Raw genomic sequence first — 19,053 nt, forward strand, 5'->3', positions numbered from 1 at the left:
GATTCAGGCTGATTGACATATCCCTGCTCACTGCTTCCTGTCCTGGTCACAGAGACCGTAACAAATAGGATCTGCAGTTGGCCATTTGGCCCATCGAGCCTGCTCATCTATTCTATGGAATCATTGGCCGATCTATGTCAGCGACATTCTCCGTGTTACTGACCAGAGGCTGAGTGTGCTGACTCAATATCTGTGAGCTCATGAGGCCGAGCTGCAAAACATCAAGGAAAAGATCAACGATCCCGAGGAGAGAATCCTGAATGTTGAGCAAGTTGCCTCCTCGGTGAAGGCAAGAATTAAATCCTGGGAAAACCGGCCGAGTGACGTGAGGGAGGTCCTGGAGGATTTGGAAAACTGAAGGTCAGAGAAAGAACATCCGAGTTGTCGGCCTGCCAGAAGGTGTGGAGGGTGAGGCTCCCGTTAGGTTCTTCAAGGACCGGCTGCCACGTTTTCTCAAGCTGGATGTGAAGCCTGGGTGTTTCAAATTAGAAAGGGCATCGGATCCTGTCTTTGAGGCCGAGGAATAGTTTTCATCCTACATGAATAGGATGGGAATAGAGAGATACGGACCCAGGAAGTGTAGAAGGTTGTAGTTTAGTTGGGCAGCATGGTCGGCACGGGCTTGGAGAGCCGAAGGGCCTGTTCCTGTGCTGTACATTTCTTTGTTCTTTGTGCCTGTAATCATTCACTTCCACAACTTGAAAGATCACCAGAAGGTCCTGAAGACGGGTAAGGCGAGGTGGGACCTGCCTCCATGAGGGAGTGAGGATTTCCTTATTCCAGGATTTTTCAACAGCAACACAAACGAAGCATCGAGACTTTGATGAAGTTTGAAGGGAACTATGTTGCTTTATCCTGTGACCCTGAAAATTATATTTGACAACTCCGTCAAGCTCATGTAAAGCTCATCCCGGGGGGGTGATCATTTGCGTCACTGCTGATGAAAGGTGCAGAATGCTGGAGAACCAGCGGCGTCTGGAGGTTTGTTTGATGAAGGCACAGGAGGAAGTTTCCGCCGGAGTGAAGCTCCGTCACACAAACCCCGCGCTCTGATTGGCTGGAGGACCAGACTCCTTCCGGTCGTGCAACTCTTCCCATTGGTCAATGCCTCTCAGGAGTTAAGCTCGCCTGCACACGCGCAGCTTCCACTCTCCTTCAAACATGCGCAGTCTCAGGCAGGGGGGAGATCACCGAGCCGCCTCCAGCTCTGGTCGCAGCCGTCAGCCGGTTGCCTGGAAACCTGGTCTCGAGGTGTCGAAGGAGGGGGTTGAACGGGTGGGGGCGGGCCTCCCGCGACCGCGCACTGGAACTCAGTGACGACACTTCGGAATAGAGTAATTCCAATTGGCTGATTCAGGCAGGGCTCTATTGTGATGTCACAGCGGATGTGAAGGTAAAACCTCCTCCTGTCTCCAACATCTGGGAGTAAAACATTTTCTTTTCTCATTCTCACCTTCAGTTGGTCACTTGCAGCAACTGAAGGGAAAGGAAGTGAATCCAGGGAGGGTGCAGACTCTGCAAAGCTTGGCCCAGGTCTCTCTCTCTCTGTCTCTCAAAGACATTCACATCCTTTGTTCCCTCAGCTTGACACGTTTATTTATTTGGGTTAAAAGAATGGTCTGTTTCCTGAAGTTCACAATTAAAGGGCTGCTTTCCCCAGGAGATGGCTGACATTTAAGAGGTCAGTAAATTAATATCGGACAGAGATATGTCCAGTGTTGTTAAATGGTACAGATTAGATATATTATTTATAGTTCTATAATGAAGTATATTTATTATTATTTTAGTAGTGTATTATTGTGCTGTAGCTATGGTATATATTTACAGTAATCTCTTACCTCAAGAGTGTTAGTTTCTGGATTTCTCTTCAAAAGGGATCAGTGGAGTATTCATGAATGAGTTAATATTTTTAATATTTCTTTTGATATGTTTTTTAAACAATGAATGCAACAGAATAATAGAAATTTTGTGGAAAATGGGTACAGTGCAGAACTGATACGGCCAGCATAAATACAAGCAACACATTGCAGAATTAATTCGTAACAGGATATTTGAGCGACCAGAGCCTCGAGATGAACTGCCTGATCCATTGAACAACCAGTTAACAGGTTAACATAGTGAGTGGAGAAAGAGGGTAAGATTATATAAAAATGGAAGGATAATAATGCAGGACACACCCCCCAAAATATTACAAATGGACTAACAGCATAGTCGAATTCAAATGAATAACATAACATAGATGACTTAGAATCTCTACAGTGCGGAAGGAGGCAATTCTGTCCTTCAATCTGCACTGACCCTCAGAAAAAGCACTCCACGGAGGCACACTTCCCACCCTATCCCCGTAACCTCATGCATTGATCATGGTCAACCCACCTAACCTAACACCTTTGGACACGAAGGGGCAATTTAGCATGATGAATTCACTGAACCTGCACATCTTTGGACTGTGGGAGGAAACCGGAGCAGACACAGAGATCGAGCAAACTCCACACAGATAGCCACTCAAGGAATCTAACCTGGGTCCCTGGCTCTGTGCGGCAGCAGTGCTAACCACCGTGCCTCACTGTGCCCGACTCCCGACCTAAGTTGAATTTAATTCACTGATGGAAATCCCTGGAAGAGCAAGTCAGTCAAATTGGAACTTATATATCTGAGATAGGGGTCACATAATTTACCAAATATATCAGACTTTTAATGAACTACAGACATTAAACATTCCATGGGGGTGCATTCTGTAATCCGCCTATGCCAGTTTTGGATAGAGGGAGAAGTGACTGGTCTGCTTCTATATCGAGCCAGAGGGATGTTGGGTCCATTCTCACCCAATCCCTTATGAACCTTAGATGAGAGGCCAATTGATATAGCCCGATATTCCGGAGACCCAACCCTCCCTTAGCTCCTGTTGATTGGAGCTTAATAAACTTGAGGCGAGGTTTCTTTTTGTTCCAGATAAATGTACTAATCATCCCATTAATTCCCCTAACGACTCTGGTTGACAGCAGTATAGGCAGCATCTGCAGAGGGTACAACAGTCTGGGCACCACATTCATTTTAATGAAGGCGATCCTCCCTCGCCATGAAATTGGAAGAGCCGACCACCGGGCAAGGACCCACCTAATAGTCACCATTAGCTGTGGAAAGGTGGCCCAAATAGCTGTTTGAAAGAGGGGGCCATTGACATTCCCAGATATTTAACTCCCAAGGGGGAACCATCTGAAGGGGAAGTTAGCAAGAGGAGGGGGCCCTCAACCCCTCCCCACCTTGGACTCAGTAAAATTGATCTTGGAAGCAGAGAAGGCATTAAATCTATCCACTACCCGGGTGCAACTGGTTAAGATGAACATTGTGCTGTGGTTTTTATTTTTATCGGTCTTTTTGCCGAAATCGTTCTTTATGGGGTGGATAGGTTGGTTTTGTCATTTGTGTGGGGGGTCGGTTACAAGGATTAGGAAGACAGTGATTCAGAAAGGGCGACAGTCAGAGGCTTGGCACTTCCGAACCTGTTAGACTATTATTGGGCGGCAAACGTGAAGAAGGTGCATGTTTGGAGCAGAGAGATGGAGGTTTTGTGGGAGAGGATGGAGACTGGCTATTGTAAGGGGTGGGGGTTGCAGGTGCTGGCGATGGCGCTGCTCCCGTTTCCCCAGGATAGTTCTCAGGGAGTCCTGTGGTGGTGGCCTTGCTGAAAATATAGAGACAATTTGTGCAGCACTTTAGGTTGGGGGGGTTGAGGTCAAAGTTGATGCCAATCCGAGGGAACCACAGATTTGAGCTGGGGAGGATGGCTGCATCGTTTTGGGGATGGGAGGAGCGAGGGGGTGATGGAAATGAAGGACTTATTTCTATAGGGGCAGTTTGCGAGTTTAGGGAGTTGGCGGAGAAGTTTAGGGTCTCACAAGGGGAGGGGTTTTCAGGTAGATGCAGGTGCAGGACTTCGCAAAAAAGGATTTTCCAACCTTTCCGGTGACACCGCCTTCCTCTTTGATGGAGGGGATGGTGTCAGTGATGGAGTTCGGCAGGAGGGTCGTCTCGGCGATTTATGTGAGGAAGTGGGGGTGGAGCTGGAGGAGGGGCTGTGGTGTGAGGGGCTGCGGAGGGTGAACGCCTCAACCTCGTGTGCGAGGCTGGAGTTAATGCAGCTAAAGGTAGTACACAGAGCCACCTGACCTAGTTGTTTGAGGGGGTGGAGGATATTTGTGAGCGGTGTAGGGAGGGGATCAGCCAATCATGTTCTCATCTTCTAGTCCTGCCCGAAGTTGGGAGAAATTTTGGAGGTTGTTCTTCAGCACCATGTCGGTGATCTTGTGTGTGGATTTAGAGCCCAGTCCCCTGGGGGACATGTTCGGGGTGTCGGACGTGCCGGAGTTGCAGGCAATAGCGGGGGATGTTTTAGCCTTTGCCTCGTTGATCACTCGCAGGCGGGTTCTGTTGGGATGGATCTCATTGAATGGTTGAGCAGGCTCGATGGGCCAAATGGCCAACTGCAGCTCCTATTTCTTATGACCTCTGTGTCCAGGACAGGAAGCAGTGAGCATGGATTTGTCAATCAGCCTGAATCAGCATCTTCAGCAGAATTGGGAGGGTGAATATTAGATACAGCAGAGTGAGAATGGAGGGAGAGTGTGTGGGATGGAGATTTACAGCTTTTGGGGAACGAGAGAGGAAAGAATGTTCCAAAGAAATTAAAATAATCTGTTCTGAATTTCTATCCTGTACTGACAATGATGTCTTTTGTAAACTCCTTTTACAGGATGTTAAAAGGATAGGATTTACAGACAGAAATCTCAAACATCACGTCCAGATCTGACAGTCACTCGGTTCATCGACCATTAAATCTGGAAGGAGAAATGTTTGCCCGACCTGTTGACTCCAAAAGATTTTAAACATCAGTGTGACTGGAAAAGCACCGAGACACACACACACGAGTGAGAGTGTTCCAGAGCACTGACTGTGGAAAGAGCTTTAACCAGTTACACAGCCTGAAAACACATCGCACCATTTACAGCGGGGAGAGACTGTACACGTGTTGTGTGTGTGGACGAGGTTTCAACTGACTGTTGGACCTGGAGAGACACGAGGAGACCCAAAACATGGAGAAACCGTGGAAATGTGGAGATTGCGGGAAGTGATACAGTTTCCCATCAGAGCTGGAATCTCATCGACGCAGTCACACTGGGGAGAGGCCATTCACCTGCTCTCAGTGTGAGAAGGGATTCACTCAGTTATCCCACCTACAGACACACCTGCGAGTTCATACTGGGGAGAAGCCGTTCATCTGCTCTCCGTGTGGGAGGGGATTCACTCAGTTATCCCACCTACAGACACACCAGCGGGTTCACACTGGGGAGAAGCCATTCACCTGCCTTCAGTGTGGGAACGAATTTGGACATTCATCCACCCTGTGGAAACATCAGCGAATTCACACTGGGGAGAAGCTATTCATTTGCTCTCAGTGTGGGATGGGATTTATTCAGTTATCCACACTGCGGATACACCAGCGAATTCACACTGGAGAGAAGCCATTCACCTGCTCTCAGTGTGGGAAGGGATTCAGACATTCATCCAGCCTGCGGAGACATTAGCGAGTTCACACTGGAGAGAGGCCGTTCACCTGCACGGTGCGGGGGAAGGGATTCACTCAGTCAACACACCTGCGGAGACACCAGCGAGTTCACGAGTGATGACAGGGGTTGGATTCTGCCGTTATTGCTGCTGTTAATCACATCCAGGACTGAACCATGTTCATTCTGACAGGGGGTTAAGTTTGTGAATAGGAGCTTAAATGTAATTTTAGTGGAGTCTTGTTATTCCCAAATTGATGTTTTATTGTTGCTAAGTCCCTCCTCCCTTCAGTGGCGGCAGCCGAATATTCGGCAATTGTCATCTCTGACCACGCCCCTCATTTTGTTGATTTTGGCCCTTCCCAACGCCCACCTTGGAGACTCGACACCACGCTGAGGTCTGATGACAAATGTTGTGAGTGGTTGTCTGCGGCCAAAGCTCAACAAATCAGAGTCAATATCTCCTTCCACACTCTGGGAGGCCCTAAAGATGTAATCATGGGGGAAATGATCTCCTATAAAGCTCACACCATGAAAACAGAGATTGGAGCAACAAAGACTGGTGGACTCCATTTTGGAAGTTGTCCGCCAATATTTACTTGTCCCAACACCGGAGCGACTGACGTACAGGAAGAAATTACAGCTCCAATTTGAACTGATATCTATGGTTAAGGCTGTGGGTCAGTTACGGTGTTCCAGGGACACCTTGCACAAACATGGGGAGAAGGCTGATCACCTTCGGAATAAGGAAGATAACCTGGATCAGCTCCTCTCCAGGTTAATGCAGCTTTCGGTTCATATCACCGTGAGCTGTATGAGTCGGAGCCTCCAAACACATCAGGTATGATGTTTTTTTTGGATGGTTTACATTTCTCGACCGGAGAGGGAGGCAGGAGATGGGAATTGGATTCCCCCCCCTGTGCCGGGCAGGAATATTGATGTGTATTGGGCAGCTGCAATCTGGCAAAGCCCCAGGTCCGGACAGCTTCCCAGCTGAATTTTAGAAATGTTCTCGGAGCAGCTCATACCTTTGTTAATGGACATGTTTAACCACTCGCTGTGCAGGGGGTCACTACCCTTGACCCTCACTCGAGCCTCAATTTCTTTGCTCCTCAAGGGGGACAAGGACCCAGTAGAAGGTGGGTCGTACCGACCCATTTCACTTCTGAACACCGATGTTAAGCTGTTGGCTGAGGGCGTCGTTCCAGCTGGAGCCGTGTCTCCCAGTTATAGTGCCTGAAGATTGGACAGGCTTTGTGAAGGGATGGCCGTTGTCGGCCAATGCTCAACGCCTCTTAAACATTGTCCTCTCCCCCTCCACTGCTCTGGAGCCTGAGGTCATTGTGTCTTTGGATGCTGAAAAACATTTGATAGGCTGGAATGGAACTATTTGAGATTTGGGGGAGATTTGCAATCGGTCCTACATTTGCCTCCTGGATTTGTCTGCTGTATAATGCCCCCGAGGCCAATATTCATACAGATTTTGAAAATAAATAAATTCAGAGTACACAATTTTTTTTTTCAGTTAAGGGGCAATTTAGCATCGCTAACCCACTTACACTGCACAACTTTGGCTTGTGGGGGTGAGACCCACGCAGACACGGGGAGAATGTGCAATTTCCACACAGACAGCGACCCAGGGCCGGGATCGAACCTGGGTCCTCGTCGACTGGTGTGTAAGGGAACCCTTGGGTGGAACTGAATGTAGAATGGGATTAGAACTTAAATAATTACCAATCATAGTGTTAGGTTAGTAGCATGAACTTTATTCATTTTGTTTAATTTCCATTAAAGTTTGTTTTGCTAAGAGGAATGTAGTCCTGTGGTTCGGTTCTTTTAGTTAATTACTGAGTGTTTGGATTTCTCTTTAAATATTAACAGTCCCGACCAGGATTGTAACAGCCCGGGAGAGCATATTTCCACTGAGATTACCCTAAAAAGCTGATGAAGGACATTTATTTTACCCTGGATAGTAAATAGTGGTTTCCCCCCACTACAGTTGGATCTAAAATAAATACATTTGCCTCTGTTACATTGAGTCTACAGCACAGGGTCAGGCCAGTCATCTTGATTGGTCTCTGTCAATATTAATGTTCCACATGAGCCTCCACCCAGCCCTCTTCATCTCCCCCATCAGCATCTCCTTCTATTCCTTTCTCCCGCATGTATGTATCTAGCTTCCCCTTCAATGTATTCACGTTGTTTACCTCAACCACTCGCTGTGGTAGTGAGTTCCACATTCTCACCACTCGCTGGGTAAAGATGTTTCTCGTGAAATCCCTCAGTTACCTGTGATCCAGTTAAGGAACAAATTGATGGAAGAAACTATATCGATGGAACAATTCTAGTAACGGACACTAAAGAGGCGGCGGAAGGTTTTTCAGAATTTCCAAATCAAACACCAGCACAGAAAGGACTGAAAGCTGATCCGAAACCCCGTGGAAGTGGGAGAGTGTTCCAACTAGGGGCTGGTTTAGCACACTGGGCTAAATCACTGGCTTTTAAAGCAGACCAAGCAGGCCAGCAGCAAGGTTCAATTCCAGTACCAGCCTCCCCGAACAGGTGGCGGCTAGGGGATTTTCACAGTAACTTCATTGAAGCCTCCTTGTGACAATAAGCGATTTTCATTTCATTTTCATTTCACCTGAAACACTGGTTTGTGTGGTGGCTTGTCTTTTTGGATACTAGTGAGAAAGGTCTGTGGAAACAGTGAGAACTCAACCCTCTTTCATTAAACAACAATAAAAGTCTTCAGTAAAGTAGATGAAAGATAATGAAACATTACAAAGAACAATCTTATACTTCGGCACATTAACAGTAAGCACTTAGTCTCTCAAAGACGGGGAACACAAAGGCATCTATTTCCCACATAATCCTCAACTCTACCGAGACCCCTCCTTTTACCAAACAACAACCATAAATCCATTGGTCAAATCTAGCCAGTAACTACCACACGGTACGGCCTAAGTGACCAGGACTTGGGAATGGTCTTCGGTTTAGCAAAGAAAATGATCTTTTGCACAAACTGGCCTTTTGTCTTCAGCACTTCATCTGTAGCTGAGCTGTTTCCCTGGGGACGGCTTCCCCTCACTCTCTCTCTTACTTGTTTCTTCAACACCTCATCTGTGACCAGCCTGCTTCCTGGCTCACAGCGCTCTGCAATTGAGACATTTAATAGTCAAAGAACAGCCTGTTCCCTAATCTTTCCTGTTCCTTCTGCTCTCTTAGTTGCTGCCCAGACATGGTTTACAAAGTACTTGGCTGTTTGATTTTACTTGTGCAAAAAAACAAGACATTCATTTTAATAGCATCCTACCATCCAGATCTCAGAATGAGCAGAAAGGGTTAATGACCATTAACACTGAACTAAATGGTCCTGTTAGTGAGATACAGGATACAGCTGAAAAAAATCCAATCCACTGGACTGAGATCAAAAGACCAGTCACAACCTCAGAACGATTGGTGTAAACTGATTGGTGAAATGTGTGGAAGATTCAAAGTATCAGAAAGAAAATGCAAGATCCAAAACGAAGAGGCTGTTGATGTTCCTCAGAAATAATTCAATGGAATCCGATCTAAATGGGATCAGGAGAAACTGACAGATTGAGAATTGTTTAAAGCTCAGACCAAACGAGAATATCAAACCTTTCTGCTTGAGCAGAAACAGCATCTGGATGATGTTCTTAAAGTGGCCCAAGGAAGATCTTGGCCAAATAAAGAACCAGTTCTTGGTTCAAAACGAAGCCATTTTGAACTTATCTCAAAAAGAGAATTTAAGGGCGGCATGTGGCTAAGTGGTTAGCACTGGGACTGTGGCGCCGTGGCGCCGAGGTCCCAGGTTCGATCCCAGCTCTGGGTCACTGTCCGTGTGGAGTTTGCACATTCTCCCCATGTCTGTGTGGGTTTTAATCCCACAACCCAAAGATGTGCAGGTTAGGTGGATTGGCCACGCTAAATTGCCCCTTAATTGGAAAAAATGAATTGGGTACTCTAAATTTTTTTTAAAAAAGCCAATTTTAAATGTTTAAGGCTGGAAAATGAACTTTAATCTGAGACTATGAATTAGGAACAGCAGCCGGCCATTCGGCCCCTCAAGCCTGCTCCGCCATTTGATAAAATTATGACTGATCCGATTGTACTTCAAGCTCCACATTTCCCCTGTAACATTTGATTCTCTTACCTAACAAGAATCTATCTACCTCTTGTTAAAAATATTCAGTGACCCGTCTTCAGCGGCAGAGCGTTCCAAAGTCACACATCCCTCTGAGGGACAAAAATTCTTGGCCAAGTCCTAAAAGGGTGACCCCCTAATTTTAAAACAATGCCCCCTATTTCAGGACAGACACACAAGAGGAAACATCCTTTCCACGTCCACTTTGTCAATACCGTTCAGGATCTTATTTACTTCAATCAGATCAACCCCTCACTCTCCTAAACTCCAGCAGAAACAATCCCAGTCTGTCTATATGACTGTACGACAACAGGTAACGAAGAGAGGGAGAGACAAGTTAACTATGGAATTAACGAAGATGTTTTTTGTTGAGTTGAAAGCTGAGGACGTGTGAGATAGGAGCAGAAATAGGCCATTCAGCCCCTCGAGCCTGTTCCACTTTTCATTGAGATCATGGCTGACCTGGTACTACCCAATGACCTTTGATTCTCATGCCTAATAAATATCTAGCTACCTCCTAAAAAATATTTAATGAACCTGCCTCTACCTTCTGAGGCAGAGAGGACCAAAGTTGCACAAACCTCTGAGAGAAAAGGGACAATAAAGTTCAAATCTGAAATCAGCAGAGTCTGTTTTGAAGACTGAGATTCACCTGTGCAGAACAACGAGGAATGTTCAGTTGCACTCGGACCTTTGACTGGATTGACTGGAAGTAGCAAACTCTCAGAAACCAGGTGAAAAGTGACATTTTTCATCTTAAACTGGACGTGGAACTCAGCAGAGAGCTGGAAGGTGAGTGAATTTCATTGGACAATGGAGGAATGACCAATGTGTATTTAATGCTGTTTCTCTCTGATTCGTATCACCCGATGCCATTAATCCTTCTCAAACACTCTGATTAGAAACATCAGGTATTGTTCAGGGGATACAATAATGTCCTGATTGAGTGAACTACACATCCACTGAATTGTAAACCAATTGCTTTGTTTTGCTCCCTATCCAGTTGTATTTGTGCATTTTTTTGGAAGGTTTACCCCACATAAAGGATATCTCACCAGAGACTACAGTCCCGATAAAGTGACTGACTCCAGCTATGCTGCATGGAACCCCCACTCTTTTTAATGACTTCAATGTGTTGATATCACAAAACTGAAACAAGAAGAATTTTATACTCCTGAACCTTGTGTCGATCTTCACCATGAGGTGAATCTGGTTAACATTTCCAACAATCTGATCCACATACTGTTGAGGTGCAGCCACTGTCTAGCACTGCACAGTTGAATGAGTCTGTGTCAACACACTCATCACTGGATCACATCATGCTGACCTTTCAGAAGGCCTTTGACAAGGTGTCACATGGCAGATTACTGTGTAAAGTTAAAGCACAGGGGATTACGGGTAGTGTTTTGAGATGGATAGAAAACAGGAAGCAAAACGTTGGAATAAATGGGTCTTTTTCTGATTGGCAGGCAGTGACAACGGGGTACCGCAGGGATCTGTGCAAAGACCCCAACTGTCCACATTATATATTAATGATTTGGACGAGGGAACTAAATGTATTATCTCCAAATTTGAAGATGGTACAAAGTTGGATGGGAGGGTGAGCTGTGAGGAAGATGCAGAGATGCTTCAGTGGGATTTGGACAGACTGAGTAAGTGGGCATGTGCATGATATGTGCAGTATAATGTAGATAAATGTGAGTTTATCTGCTTTAGTAGCAAAAATAGGAAGGGCAGATTATTATTTGAATGGATGTTAATTGAAAGAGGTGAATGCTCAGCAAGACCTTGGTGACCTCATACATCAGTTATTGAAAGTAAGCGCGCAGCTACAGCAAGCAGTAAAGAAGGCAAATGTATGTTGGCCGTCATAGCAACAGGATTTGAGTATAGGATTAGAAATGTTTTATTGCAATTGTTTCGGGCACTGGTGAGGCCACACCTGGGGTATTGTGTGCAGTTTTGGTTTCCTTATCTGAGGATGTTATTGCTATGGAGGGGAAGGTTTACCAGGCCGATTCTATTCATTGGAGTTTAGAAGAGTGAGAGGGGATCTCATCGAAACTTACAAAACTCTAACAGGATTAGACAGGGTAGATTCAGAAAGAACGTTCCCGATGGTGGGCGAGTCCAGAACTATGGGTCATAATTGGAGGATAAGGGGAGGATAAGACCTTTTAGGACTGAGGTGAGGGGTAATTTCTTCACCCAGAGAGTGGTGAATCTTTGCAATTCACGATCACAGAAAATAGTTGAGGCCCAAACGTTGTGTAATTTCAAAAAGGAATTAGATACAGCTCTTGGGGCTAAAGGGATCAGTGGATATGGAGGGAAGGCTCAGGGTATTGAACTTGATAATCAGTCATGATCATAGACATCCAATAGATCATCTTTCTTGTAAACCTCATCAATGAAACCCTAATGGAAAATCCAAACTTTAATCAGGATCCAACTGACGGGAGCCCAGCTCCCAGAATACTTTGCTTCTGATTTGCCTTTTATTAGGAAGTGAGAATGCCGAGGCCAGACCTTGTTTCCTCCTTGGTGGGGACGTAAGCCGTGTCCACATCTCCACTTCATTCTTCCACTGGTCGTGTGGCTCAGATTCCGAGAACATCGGCGAGTAATCAGACCCTGACAATTTCCACTTGCTTCAGTTATTTCTCACAAAAACCACTGGGATTAGAACATAAGAACTAGGAACAGGAGTAGGCCACCTGGCCCCCCGAGCCTGCTCCGCCATTCAATGAGATCATGGCTGATCTTTGTGGACTCAGCTCCACTCTCCGGCCCATGCTCTCCGACCCATGCTCTCCGATTGTGGGATTCTGTCTGAACTACTATTTTTCAACCTTCACCATCCGGCAAGCGTTCTGTGTTCCCATGTTATAATCCTGAGAGCTTTATGGTGAAGGAAGAAACTGGAGCCAATCTGTACTTGGTATGCATTTATTCACAGCGTGAAACATTACAGGTAGATGCCTCCTGACCCCACTCCACTCCATGTCAGTCAGTGTTTCTTGTTACAGAAAGGAGGGGAATTAATTTAAACAGCCCTGATTTCTCCTCTCTCTACTGGTCAGTAAACAGAATGGAGGTTTTGATTCCTGATCTCCCCCTTTATAAGTGGTGGCGTATTTTTCTTCACCTCGAACCTCCATTAATAATCCAGCCTTAGGGTGGACTCAATCTCTATTTGGTGTGGATTTTTTCAGAGTGAAATGTTCCATTTATACACCACCTGACACCACCTGATGTCAGTCAGCGTCTCTTTCTGCGCCTTTAAAACAAACAATAACATTGACTGGGCAGTGAAACAAAAATCAAATTACCAAAGTAAAGTTATAAAACTTGAAACTAAAATGTTATCTTGTGAGTCAATGATGCAGCCCAACCCCCGCAGTGCCCACCGGGCAAGAAGAATGGCTCTTTATATTTGCTCAAGTAACCATCCAATCAATACTGTGGATACTGAAACCCAACAGATACAATTAACACCACAGTCAGAGCATCGAAAATGTCTCTAATCAGTGTGACTGCCCCGGTGTCTCAGCAGCTCAGATGAACAAATAAATCCCATCCCACACACAGAACAGGTGAACGGCCTCGCTCCACTGTGAACTCACTGGTGTGTCTGCAGATGGGATGACTGAGTGAATCCCTTCCCACACGCGGGGCAGGTAAAAGGCCGCTCCCCGGTGTGAATTCGCTGGTGAGCCTGCAGGTGGTAAGACTGAGCGAATCCCTTCCCACACTCAGAGCAGGTGAACGGCCTCTCCCCGGTGTGAACTCTCTGGTGTCTCTGCAGAGTGGATGAATCAATGAATCCTTTCCCACACATGGAACATGTGAAAGGCCTCTCCCCACTGTGAACCCACTGGTGTGACAGCAGGTTGGATAACTGAGCTAATCCCTTCCCACACGCAGAGCAAGTAAAAGGCCGCTCCCCATTGTGAATTCGCTGATGTGTCTGTAGGTGGAATGGCGGAGTGAATCCCTTCCCACACTCAGAGCAGGAGAACGGCTTTTCCCTGGTGTGAATTTGCTGATGGTTCTGTGGAGTGGATGACTCAATGAATCCCTTCGCACACTGAGAGCAGGTGTATGGCCTCTCTCCAGTGCGAACTCTCTGGTGTAACTTCAGGTTGGATGACTTAGTGAATCCTTTCCCACACTCAAAACAGGTGAATGGCCTCTCCCGGGTGTGAGTTCGCTGGTGTAACAAGGTTAAGTAACCGAGCAAATCCCTTCCCACACTCTGGGCAGGTGAACGGCCTCACCCCAGTCTGGCTGCGTCGATGACTTTCCAGCTCAGATGGGGCTTTGTATCCCTTCCCACAGTCCCCACATTTCCATGGTTTCTCCATTCGGCAGGTGTTTACGTGACTCGCCAGGTCTGGCAATCAGTTGACGGCTTGACTCACACACACAGAACACGTATGGTCTCTCCCTGCTATGAATGGTGTGATGTTTTTTTCAGGCTGTTAAGTTATTTCCACAGTCAGTTAACTGGAACACTCTCACTTCGGTGTGTGTCTCAGTGCTCTTTCAGTCACACTGATGATTAAAATCTTTTGAAGTAGTCAAAACAAACATTTCTCCCTCGAGACTCAAAGACCAATGACATTCAGGCTCTGTGAATCTGAATGTCTTTGGCAGATGCTGACATGATGTCTGGTTTGAGATTTCTGTCTGTAAATCCTCCTCTTTAAACATCCTGTAAAAGAAGTTGGCAGGAGACAGGAGGAGGTTTCAGTCTGTGTGAAGCTCAATCATTCACACAAAGCCCGCGCGCTGATTGGCTAGAAGACGAGAGTCCTTCCGGTTCCACAACTCTTTCCAATGGTCTAAACCTCAGAAGGAAGGTCAGGAGGCGGGCTCTCCCCTGCACCTGTGCAACTTCCCCTCTTCCTTGGGACATGCGCAGTCCGGGGCCAGGGGGAGCTCACCGAGCTGCTTCTCGTTCTGGCTGGAGCCGTCAGCCGGTTTCTTGGAAACCTTTGTCTCGAGGAGGTACAGGAGGGAAACTGGTGGGGGTGGGGCTCCCGTGTCCGCGTGCCGAGCCTGCGCACTGAGACCCCAAAACGTCACAGTGATTCTTATTGGCTGATTCACAGGGTTCTCGTGACGTTACAAAGCGGAAGTTCGATGAAATCTCCGCCTGTCTCCAACATCTGTGAGTAAAACACTTTCCTTTCTCCCCCTTTCCATTTCTTTTCTCATGCTGACCTTCAATTGGTCACTTGCAGCAACTGAACGGAAAGGAAGTGAATCCAGGGAGGGTGCAGACCCTGGAAAGCTTGGCCCAGGTCTCTCTGAAAGAGATTGACATTCTTTGCTCCCAGAGCTTGACACATTTATTTGTCCGGCTAGAAATCATAAGTCTGCACTGACCCTCAGAAAAATCACTCACAGAGGCAGACTCCCCACCCTATCCCCATAATCCGGTGTATTGATTATCGTCAACCCACCTAACCTAACACCTTTGGACACTAAGAGGTAATTTAGCATGACCAATCCACTTAACCTGCACATTTTTGGACTGTGGGAGGAAACCACGCACACACGGGGAGAAAGCGCATCGCCACACAGACAGCCACTCAAGGAATCGAACCTGCGACCCTGGCTCTGTGCGGCAGCAGTGCTAACCACTGTGCCTTACTCTGGGCTCAGTTGAATTGAATTCACTGATGGAAAGTCCTGGAGGAGCAAGTCAGCCAGATTGGAGCACATGTATTTGAGATAGGGGTCTCATTATTTAACATGCATCAGACTTAGAATGAAGTAGACATTAAAAATTGCAATGGGATACATTCCGTAATCAGTCTATGCCAGTTTTGGATCGAGGGAGAACTGATTGGCCTGCTTCCATATCGAGCCTGATGGATGTTGGGTCTATCCTAACCAAATTCCGTGTGAACCTAAGATGAGAGGCCAATTGATAAAGCCTGATATTCGGGAGACACAACCTCCCTTAGCTCCTTAACAAACTTGAGGTGAGGTTTCTTTTTGTTGTAGATAAATGTTCTAATCATTCCATTAATTTCCTTAATGACTCTGGTTGACAGCAGTATCAGCAGCATTTGCAGAGGGTACAACATTCTGAGCAGCACATTCATTTTAATTAAGGCGATCCTCCCTCGCCATGAAATCGGAAGAGCCGACCACCGGGCAAGGTCCCACCTAATAGTCACCATCAGCTGTGGAAAGGTGGCCCCATATAGCTGTCTGAAAGAGGGGTCATTGACATTCCCAGACATTTAAATCCCAAGAGGGGAGCACCTGATTGGAAACTTAGCAAGAGGAGGGGGCTTACACTTCAACACCACCCTCCCCCCACCAGCATGACCTCTGACTCAGTAAAATTCATCTTCTCACCAGAGAAGTCACTAAATCTATCCATAATCGGGTACAGCTGGTTAAGATGAACATTTTGCTGTGGTTTTTATTTTTATCTCCATGCCTAATGGTCTTTTTTCTGAAATTGTTCTTTATGGGGGTGGATAGGTTGGTTTAATCGTTTGTGTGGGCAGATAAGGTGGCAAGCCTTATCGCCAAAACATAAGATCACAGTTTCAAGTCAACATTCAAAAGAGAGGGAACTTGTGACGGGGATGTGCTGAGTAGTCGCACATCAGGTGGCTCTCTTCCATACAACAGAATAATAGGCACTGTCAGCCGAATTTAGCCGCAAAATCAGACTCACCCATCCCCTCACCCTCAGCAATAGTGCGGACAACAAAATGCTAGGAAGCAACAGCTCGAAAGGCTGCAGGGTCACAGAAACTGCGACAAAGAACAAAGAAAAGTACAGCACAGGAACAGGCCCTTCGGCCCTCCAAGCCTGCGCCGACCATTCTGCCCATCTAAAATTGTTGACACTTCCGAGGTCCGTATCCCTCTATTCCCATCCTATTCATCTATTTGTCAAGATGCCCCTTAAACGTCACTATCGTCCCTGCTTCCACCACCTCCTCCGGCAGCGAGTTCCAGACACCCACTACCCTCTGTGTAAATCATTTCTGGAGATTCAGAGTTGATTTTTATAAAGAAACTTCAACCTTGTTGAATACATGTAAACTGCTGCCCGTCAATCTGCGGAGAGTACAGTATTCACACAGGAACTGAAAGAAATACAAAAAGGCGTCTTTTATTCAAGCCCAGATTTTATCAAGGTTTAAATCGGATTAGAAAATGCAATAGTTTTGCACTTAAATCATGTGCCGCCATAATAACATTGGGAAATCTTATATACAGCTGTGGAAGGAAGAGCGACGATGTTCAGAACAGGTCAGCAGGTGGATTAAGGAACAGCAGATGCGAACCAGGGACAGAAGCGGCGAGCAAGCGGGTCGGAGTCCCCACGAGGTGAGTGGTCTCCAGTCTTCCCGAGAGAGGGAGACCGGCGACCCAGAAAACAAGCAACCCCTCCCCCCGACCAGGCGATGGATGGAGGATGCTCCGGACCAAGGAACTAAACGCAATGAAGGGTGACATTAAGGCTGAGTTAAGCGTGACGGTCAAGCTGGCGGAGGTGCTAGCCGCCATGCAGAAGGTGCTCAATGGCATGTGGAGGAAATTGGAAGCGCAGGGGGGCACAGTTCGAGAGCTGGAAAAGGTTGTGGACCAGTAGAATCGGTCAAGGAGGCAGAACAGTCGGATAGTGGGCCTGCCAGAGGGGATCGAGGGCAGGGACCCAATCGACTACGTGGCCCAAACGCTGGGCAACCTGATTGGGAGGGACAGCTTCCCCAAACCGCCAGAGATCGACAGGGCTCACAGGTCGCTCCGACTGCGTCACCTCACAATGAACAGGGGAGCCAGCTCATAGGAGGGAGGGGGCGAGGGCAGCAGAGCGCAGGAGAGGGTGAGGAGGAGACAGCAGGGACACAAGCAGAGCGAGAGTAGGAGGGAGTCAGATCGATCCTGGGTGGGGGGGCCACACACCAGCGGGAAAGCTAATACCAGGGAGTATGGGAGAGAGCGGGACCGCGGCACATCTCCCACTGGGAAGAGATCATCTGGGAGGGGGGGGGGCAGATAGAGGAGCGGGATACGGTGGGGTGGGGTGGGGTGGGGGGAAGATAGAAGGGGGGGGGGAGATCTGGTGGGGTGGGCGGGAGATAGACAAGGGGGGATGCGGTCTGATCATGAGAGGGGGAACTTCACAACTGTTTACAGTATCCATTGACTGACAGATCAATCCCAGAACACGGAAAATGACAGGCACGGCGAGGGAACTGGGAACGTTCATGGAGCAGATGAGGGGCAGTGGATCCCTGGCGGTTCATGGAGCAGATGGGGGCAGTGGATCCCTGGCGGTTCATGGAGCAGATGGGGGCAGTGGATCCCTGGCGATTCATGGAGCAGACGGGGGCAGTGGATCCCTGGCGGTTCATGGAGCAGATGGGGGCAGTGGATCCCTGGCGATTCATGGAGTAGGAGGGGGCAGTGGATCCCTGGCGATTCTTACACCCAGATGAGAAGGAATTCCCGTTCTTCTCACCAGTACACAAGGTCTACACTCACATCGGCTTCTTTGTTGTGGGGAAATCGGTGCCTCCAGAAATAGTCAGAGTGGAAGAATCCATGATTGTAATCTCAGACCACACTCCACATTACATGGATGTGAGGTTGGAGACGGGACAAACCCAATGCCCCACATGGAGGTTGGACACGACGCTCTTGGCCGACAAGGTCTTCTGCCAGAAAACATCACCGGCCATCGGCAAGTACATCACTAACAACCAGAACGGGGAAATCTCACCTTCCACGTTCTGGGAGGCACTGAAGGCTGTGATTAGGGGAGAAATAATCACCAAAAGGCTTGGAGAGACAGGGAAGAGAGAGCGGTTAGGCAGCAACTGATCGACTCCATTCTGGAGGTTGACAGACGATACTCCGAGGCTCTGACCATAGAGCTTCTGCTGGAGAGGAAGAAGCTGCAAAAGAATTTTCACCTGCTATCCACCAGGAAGGCAGTGACCAACTCCGCCAGACACGGGGGACCTTTTATGAGCACGGAGAGGGCTAGCCGCCTGCTGGTTCACCAGCTGAGAAAGAAGGCAGCCACGAGGGAAATAGCCCAGGTAAAGGATAACAGAGGCAGACTGGTATAATAATAATCTTTATTATTGTCACATGTAGGCTTACATTAACACTGCAATTAAGTTATTGTGAAAATCCCCTAGTCGCCACACTCCGGCGCCTGTTCGGGTACACTGAGGGAGAATTCAGAATATCCAATTCACCTAACAGTATGGCTTTCGGGACTTGTGGGAGGAAACCGGAGCTCCCGGAGGAAACCCTTGCAGACAA

At 47.4% G+C, this 19,053-nt stretch overlaps 2 long non-coding RNA genes across 2 annotated transcripts in view; one reads left to right on the forward strand and one right to left on the reverse strand.

The window, feature by feature from the left end:
• The window catches only part of LOC140419927 (uncharacterized), a 378,337-nt gene that overhangs the window by 298,928 nt on the left and 60,356 nt on the right, over positions 1–19,053 (reverse strand). The window lies entirely within an intron of this gene.
• Positions 1,154–7,377, forward strand: LOC140419913 (uncharacterized). The gene is made up of 2 exons (XR_011946086.1): positions 1,154–1,681; positions 4,754–7,377. It is a non-coding gene; the product is annotated as an uncharacterized lncRNA (long non-coding RNA).

Source organism: Scyliorhinus torazame, chromosome 5, assembly GCF_047496885.1.
Source record: "Scyliorhinus torazame isolate Kashiwa2021f chromosome 5, sScyTor2.1, whole genome shotgun sequence".
Classification (NCBI taxonomy): Eukaryota; Metazoa; Chordata; class Chondrichthyes; order Carcharhiniformes; family Scyliorhinidae; genus Scyliorhinus; species Scyliorhinus torazame.